This window comes from Sinocyclocheilus rhinocerous, unplaced genomic scaffold, assembly GCF_001515625.1.
Source record: "Sinocyclocheilus rhinocerous isolate Xijiao unplaced genomic scaffold, SAMN03320098_v1.1 scaffold478, whole genome shotgun sequence".
NCBI lineage: Eukaryota > Metazoa > Chordata > Actinopteri > Cypriniformes > Cyprinidae > Sinocyclocheilus > Sinocyclocheilus rhinocerous.
This window is the reverse complement of record NW_015651483.1, coordinates 2190562-2198335: the sequence shown is the minus strand read 5'-3', so window position 1 is coordinate 2198335 and position 7774 is coordinate 2190562. Positions and strand designations below refer to the sequence as shown.

At 34.4% G+C, this 7774-nt stretch overlaps 1 long non-coding RNA gene across 1 annotated transcript in view; it reads right to left on the bottom strand.

Annotated features, from left to right (window-relative positions):
* Positions 1–6003: 6003 nt before the first annotated feature.
* Positions 6004–7774, bottom strand: part of LOC107712848 (uncharacterized) — a 3619-nt gene continuing 1848 nt past the window's right edge. The window contains exons 2-3 of the long non-coding RNA XR_001636835.1: positions 6221–6317; positions 6004–6084 (exon numbers count right to left, since the gene is read on the bottom strand). This is a non-coding gene — a long non-coding RNA (uncharacterized LOC107712848). The remainder of the gene's footprint in view (positions 6085–6220; positions 6318–7774) is intronic.

Below are 7774 nucleotides of genomic sequence, written 5' to 3'. Positions count from 1 at the left end.
ATATGTATGATCTTATTACATAAACATATATTTATTTACAGGAAAACAAGACATAAAAAGAGAGAATCTTTTCATATTCAGCACATATTGTTCCCAAACCAGTTCAAATGTTGTGGTCAGGTAGAGCTCTGCATGTCACCAGTTCATTTTAAAAAAATCATAAGTCATATGATCTTATTACATAAACATATATTTATTTACAGGAAAACAAGACATAAAAAGAGAGAATCTTTTCATATTCAGCACATATTGTTCCCAAACCAGTTCAAATGTTGTGGTCAGGTAGAGCTCTGCATGTATTTCACCAGTTCCTGTTGTTTAGTAACTGTAAATTAGTAGGCTGATTTACGTTACATCACATTCTGGTCTGTCTATAATGGAGATTTGTAATTGCATTATTGGATTGGTGTGTGGTTTCTTTGGCAATGGATTTGGAGCTAAATGGCTATGTAATCATTGTTTTGTCACTACTGATTTATAGTTGATGAAAATCTAATATCGACCTCAGCGCTGGGCCAACACTGGCCCTTGATCCGGAGCAGCTGTAAGTTCTGACCCAGATTCCAACAGCTTGTTGAGAGGAAGGAGCATAGAAACCAGCTAATCAGCCAGTGAAAGAGAGGATAGAGAGAGACTGAGGGAAAGAATGAACCTGTATGTGGGGGTGGGCAGGGTGATCGCACTCACTTCTCAGCCAAAAAGAGGCCAACAGATTTGTTTTCATGACATCAGCATTTCTACAATACTGTTAATGAGACAGTCCCTGTGTGAGTAAATTATTGGGGACTGTCTGTTCCTACTTTTATATTTGCTCTCTCATAATGTTTCTTTTTGGATGCAGTTCATCATATGAGGTATGGGTAATTTGATTCTGGTATTTTGGGTCTGTGAGGAAGAATTCAGATACGTGTCAAGGTATGTGATGTGATTTGAGTTGTGTCAGTGTTAGCTGGATTAATGGTTTAGTGGCGTCAAGCTCTGTTCCAAAGCTGCCTTGCTTTCTACTGCCTGCATGCATAGGCAGCTGCCTTCTAAGGCAACACCGAATGTGAAATTGAATTGATCAAAACAAAGTGACAGTTTTGAAACCCTGTACGTAGGTACCTGCATGTAACACAAATGTCCTGCATGTCATCATGTACAGCGCACAGGAGACTTGACACAATTGAATACAGTGGAGTTTGGCATTAGCATGTTACTAAGCTAATGACAAGATATTAATTTAATTCATTTAACTATTAATTTAACAAACTTGAAATGAATTAATTATTATAAAAATATTTATTTATTTATTTCTGTTATCTCTGTCTCTATCCACCATTTTGGTTACCTGTGAAATATATATATTGGCACATAGAGCTGTGACTATGCTGATTCACATTTGAAATGAATTTGGATTTGGACCGCTGCCTGGTCCAGTAAGTCTGTGCTGGACAGTGTTTAGATTTTTATTTTGTTTTGTTTTTTGTTTTGTTTTATTTCGTTTTTTATTCAAACTAAGATCATAAAGTTTTACTGCTGACAGTTCATGTTTGTTTGTTTGTTTGTTTATTTATGAAATGTAGTCATATATGATCATAAAATGTTATCATTGACATATATTTTGTTTTATTTATTATTTTATTTTTTAGTAATTTAAGAATTTTTTTAAAAGTATTATTTAGTCACAAAGAGTCTTTATTTATTTATTTAAAAATATTTTATTTAGTCATAGGATCATACAATGATATTGTTTACATCATTTTTTGTTGTTTTGCTTATTATTATTTAGTTTTTTATTATTTAAGATAATTTATTATTTATTTACATTTTTAAATAGTATTATTTAGTCACGAAGGGGCATTTATTTGTTCATTTATTTATTTATTTATGTATTTTTAATAACTTGTTTATTTTATTTTTTTATTATTTTGGTTAAGTGTGTGTGTGTGTGTGTGTGTGGGATAGAGAGAGACTGAGGGAAAGAGAGAGAGAGAGAGAGAAATGAAGAGATCAGGAAGAAAGATACAAGAGCGAGAGAGAGGAGAGGTGTATGAGAGACAGATGAGGTGCATTTATAAATATCCTTAAGGTCGTTTGGGATGACAGCATTGTCACAGGCCGAAAAGGACTGTTGCCAAGGGTAACCACTCATTCCCACAAACTTAAGTGGGGTCAAAACTGTCCTCTGGGAAATCCAGCACTGGAGAGCAGAGAAAACCATATCTTTAGATTAAAAGTGCACTTGGTGATTTTAGTTTATGTTGCACTAGTTATGGCAGTCATATTTTAATTACTGACACCTAGTGGTGTGATTTTAGCATCATGCAAAGATTCTCAGTTATCAGTGACATTGTGAAGATGCTGTATATGCAGTCAGCCATGATTCATTTCTTCTGTGTTTTTATTAGGCTAATTTTATGAATGCACTAATTTTATTGATACACTGTTTAAAAGTTCAGGGTCAGTATTTTATTTTATTTATTTGTTAAGAAATTAATGCTTTTATTTATCAAGGACGCATTAAATAGTTCAAAATGATTTTTATTTTAAAAGTTACAAAAAAATCTATTATAAATAAATGCTGTTTTAATTGTAAACCTTCTATTCATCAAAGTATCATGGTTTTCACAAAACATTAAGCAGCACAACTTTTTTCCACATTGATAATAATAAAAAATCTGCATATTAGAATGGTGTCTGAAGGATCATGTGACACTGTAGACTGCAGTAATGCATGTTGAAAATTTAGCTTTGCTATCACTGGAATAAATTACATTATAACATATATTTAAATAGAAAACAGTTATTTTAAACTGCAATAATATTTCACAATATTGCTCTTTTTTACTGCATTTTTTAACAAATAACTGCAGCTATGATGAGCATAAGAGGTTTCTTTCAAAACCATTAATGTTTCTAGATTTTACTTTCTGAAACTGAAATTCTACTTTAATTTTCCTAATTTCTTTTAAAAAATGATCAATTAAATAAATTTAAAATTAGATACATATGGCGACTTTAAGTCAACACAATACAAAGGACATTACAGGTACAAAATAGTAGAAGTAAAATAATAAATGTGATAAGAATATAAATAATTCTAAGAAAATGTAAGAAAAACCTTTAGTAAACAAGATTACTTTTATATACAAAAAAGTGCTGCTTGTTATCTCACAGAATAAGTGTTTTGGTGCAACCCATAGTTTTCTGCTGTTGTATGATATAAGTGATCTAGCTGGAGTAGAGTCAATATTTCTGAGGTATGTAGGGGCAAAACCATTAAGACCTTTAAAAATTAGCAAGACACTGCATACATTATTCTCAGATGATTGGAGGAGGGCAGTATGTTTATGTATTTGTGCTGTAAATGTCCAAGCAAGTGGTTATCATAAACCGATTTCCCTCAATAGTGGGTGAACCCGTGACCCCCGAGGTCAGAGGTCAAGACCCCCAGACAGGCCCACGAGAGTTTGCCTTTTAAAAGCGACCTAATCTCACTCGAAACCCCTCAGCTGGGGGCATTACATCACCCTTTTCCCATCATTATCAGGGGTGCAGAGAGACTGACTCTGTCTTTGTGTGCGCGGGGGTCAGTGGGTGAGAGATGGAGATGTTCAGGAACAGAAAGGGGATAAAGAGATAGGATAGAAAAGTGGAACACAGAGATTCTATTTAAGTGATGAGAAACTCGTCTGTGCAGTCTGTGACCCAGCGCAAGTCTCTCTCCAATACACACACACACTCACACGCTCCATAGGAACAAAATGGCACTCTTGGTTTAGACCAACAATGTCAGTGACACTCTAGTACCGGCTTATGGGTTTTATTGTTAGTATACAATCCTCTTGGCATTGTGCTTAACAATGCCCTCAGTTAATGGGCAGTCTAACCTACTTGCATTGTCTCTAATTGGTCTCTCTGGAGCAGGAAGAGAGAAAGAGAAGGACCAGGTTGGAGAGGGGAAGGAGTCGGGCTGAACCACCGCTTTAGTGCAGCGTCAGGGAACAAGCTTGGACAAAGGATCTTTTGTGGCACCAGAGCCCAGAGTTCAGGAAATGCACCTGGTCCCCCTCTCCAGCTGATAAGAGCTCTCACTAGCCATTACCTCATCACACACACACACACACACACACACACACACACACACGCACAGGTAGCAGCACTCATGTAGACAAGATTGACATGCACTAAAGCTAATTTTTGCATGTATGTAAAATAAATTGAACTTTGGAAGTGTGTGTTCAAATGTGTTTTACAGGTTAAAATTAAGACCTATTTATGCATTCAGAAAAAAAGTAGACAATATTTCATATTAAATATTCATGTTCAATCAAGCAAATGAAAATGTGATTATCATTTACTCTTTTTTTTTGAGAGCACAAAAGGAGAAGTTTAGAAGAATGTACAAACTTCTACTTTCCATTAAATGAAAGTTAATGATGATGAGGGCTGTCAAACTGAATTTTTAGAGAAACTAAAAAAGCCTCTGTTTTTTTTGTGTGTCTTTTTTAGAGGTTTATAGCCCCTGGTTCCCATCTAGTGAGCTTTCTTTCACTGCCACTCAAAGGAATGTGGTCTGTTTTTTTTGTTTTTTTTTGTTTTGTTTTTAGTATACTTACAATGGCTGCATTTTTAACCCAAAATTCAGTAAAAACATATATATTTTAAAATATTATTACAATTTAAAATTACTGTTTTCTTTTTAAATATATTTTAAGATGTAATTCATTCCTGTTGTGTCAACGCTGAATTTTAAGCATCATTACTTCAGTCTTAAGTGTCAAGTGATCCTTCAGAAATCATTCTAATATGCTGATTTGGTGATATTATTATCAATGTTATATATAATATATACTTATCAATGTTAATTAATATTTTTGTGGAAACATTGATAAATTTTTACGTTCTTTGATGAATAGAAAGTTGTTTACTTGAAATCTTATAAAATGTAAAAGTGTTTACTGTCAATTTAATGCATCCTTGCTGAATAAAATTGAAAAAAATTAACAGTAGTGTGTATATACACACACGCGCACACACGCACATTTGGAACTGTGAAACATTTTGCAAATAATAATGAGCCACAAAAATCAGCTGATAATAAAATTATTCATTTCCCAAAGAACTCCGAAAGCAAAGGTGTTAAAAAGCTATATAGCCACACCCGGACTTACCTTCCTCATATTGTTCTTATATACGTCCATTATACGTCCACATGATTTCAAAATAAAAGTCATACATATTTTCCTAAATTCATAATCAAAACCACAATAAATCAAAACAGTATGTTTCACAATTTATAAACCAATAATTAATTAAATATGCTTAACTAAAAAATACATTTAAACTTAAATAGCTGCAACGTTACGCCTTACATGATTTACTCCGTCTCTTCTTCTGGCTTTTTCTATGTCTTCCTCTAATTAGATGTTCCTGGCACGCTCTCGCTCTCTCTCTTCCTGTCCATCTTTTTATGGCCATGCCAGATATCCTCTTTTACACTGGCCTACTTTTCTATCTCACGGCAAGGAGCTCTCCTATGGATGGAGTTGGTGCTGAAAGAGGAAATAGTTCCAGACCAACAAGTGATCTAAATCTCCAGAGGGGCTTTTATGAACAAGAAAATGTGAGGAATTGTGCTGGTGGCATCAATGGTTTTCAGATCTGTACAAAGCGTCTACTTAACAGCGATCAGACGCGCACACACACACACACTTCCCTTTTAGCATCTGAAGCTACAGGAATGAGGAGAGGGAAGGCTGTCTGGTATTTGGACTGTTTTGTAATCATCAGTCACACATGGTTTGTCAAAATAAAAGCCATACTGAACCGCAGTGTAAAACTATGCTTTCTAATGTTTAGAAACCCAGATAGACATTCAAAGATACCCAGAAAAATTTTAAAAGGATGTCAAAAAAGCTATATCAAATTTGAAGTTTGCATTTAAGGCATTACTTCACAGATAATCAGTCTTGCTTAATGCATCAGTGTTTGCAAAGTTGTACAACATCCACAGTCACGGCTGGTATGTATGGGTTGCAGTTCTACCAGATCATAATTACTGAGTTTGGCATTGCTGGGATACATGGTAAGGAAAGGCATCTAGTGGAGAATAATATAGAAAACATGATATGGTCTGTATGGTTTGTGCATGAATTTGAGTATGTTTAGAGCATGAGCGGGGGCTAAAATCAGCTAAACGGAGATTTGGTCTATGAATACACTCCAGGGTACTTACTTTTTCTGGCTTTTTATAGCTCAGATTGAGACTTAAATAGCTGGTGAGTTGGACTGTGTGAGGTTTTTCCATATGCAGCAGGGCGGAGAGATGAAGACTGATAAAAACGAGACATAAAAACACGGGTCTTAGTTTTGCAAGTCAACAACAACAACTAAAACTGTCTATTATAAATATAGCTGAGAAAGAGAGAGATAGTAGAAGTTAAAAAGCCAAAGACAGAGAGTAGGGGGAGAAAGAGAGAAAGCAATGCATTGGCACTTTTAAATAGACTTCATGGAACATCAAATCCTTTCCACCAAATCAGCTGATGCCTCATTAGTTGCCAAGGGGGTGAGGAAAAGACATAAGTGGGCATGAGGGACAGGGGTGGAGGCCAAAGATGAGCATCAATGACAGATCAGAATCTTCACACATTAACCATGCAAGAGAAAGAGAGTGATCAGCTATATTTATGGTTTTTATTTTATTGAAACATTAAGTCTTAATTTTTTTATCTTTAAATTACTTTTTTAATTGACTCCCTTTTGTTAAATTTGTTAATACAATTTTTTATATTTTTTTATATTGCTATTTACACTGCTGTTACTTTATTTTACTTTTCTGACCCACCGAAGTAGGACTTAAGTACATCTTTATATGTAATTTCATAATTACGTTGTCTTTAATGGATTTTGGATTTCATTGAAACTTGTATGTCATTGTTTTTAAATGTATTTGTAATTACACATTTGTAATGACAAAGTTGCAATTTAGTAATATACTTTAAATATAATATAAAAACTATGGCTAAAATAATACTCACAGTACTTACATGTGCTTTAGTATGTTAATCAACACATCAAATTAAGTGTATTTCTTCAATGCACAAGATATTAAAACATAATTATTAAAAATACACTTTTTAAAATAAAACTTTTAATGTGTCGTTATTACAAAGTTCACTTAAGTGGCCTTTTTTCGTTTATTAAATTATCTGCAAGTACTTTTAAATATATTTATAAGATTTGAAGTACACTACAAGTACATATTCAATACAGTTAATCATACTCCTTTTTTACAAAGGAAAATAAGGTGCGAAATAGAGCAACATGTATCTGAGCAAATCCCTAACACACTAACACAAACTCTCTGTTCTGCTCTGGGTGTCACAGTTTCCCAGAATTCATTGTGTTTATGAGGGAAGCAGGCCCTGAAGCAACATTTCTCAGAACCCCTGCCTCTAAAGCTGTGTGTGTGTGTGTGTGTGTATAACTGGCACAGTATTTAGATTCCTGAAATGTTCTAAATGCTCGTCGCCTCACTTCCTTTCTACTCACCCTCATGTCGTTCCAAACCCGTAAGACCTCCGTTCATCTTCGGAACACAAATTAAGATATTTTTTTGATGGAATCTGAGAGCCCTCTGACCCTCCATAGACAGCAACGCAACTGAAATATTCCCAGACAGAAACGTAGCAAGGACATCGTTAAAGCAGTCCATGTGACATTAGTGGCTTAACTTAAATTTTGCGAAGCTGCGAGAATACTTTTTGTGCGCAAAGAAAACAAAAAT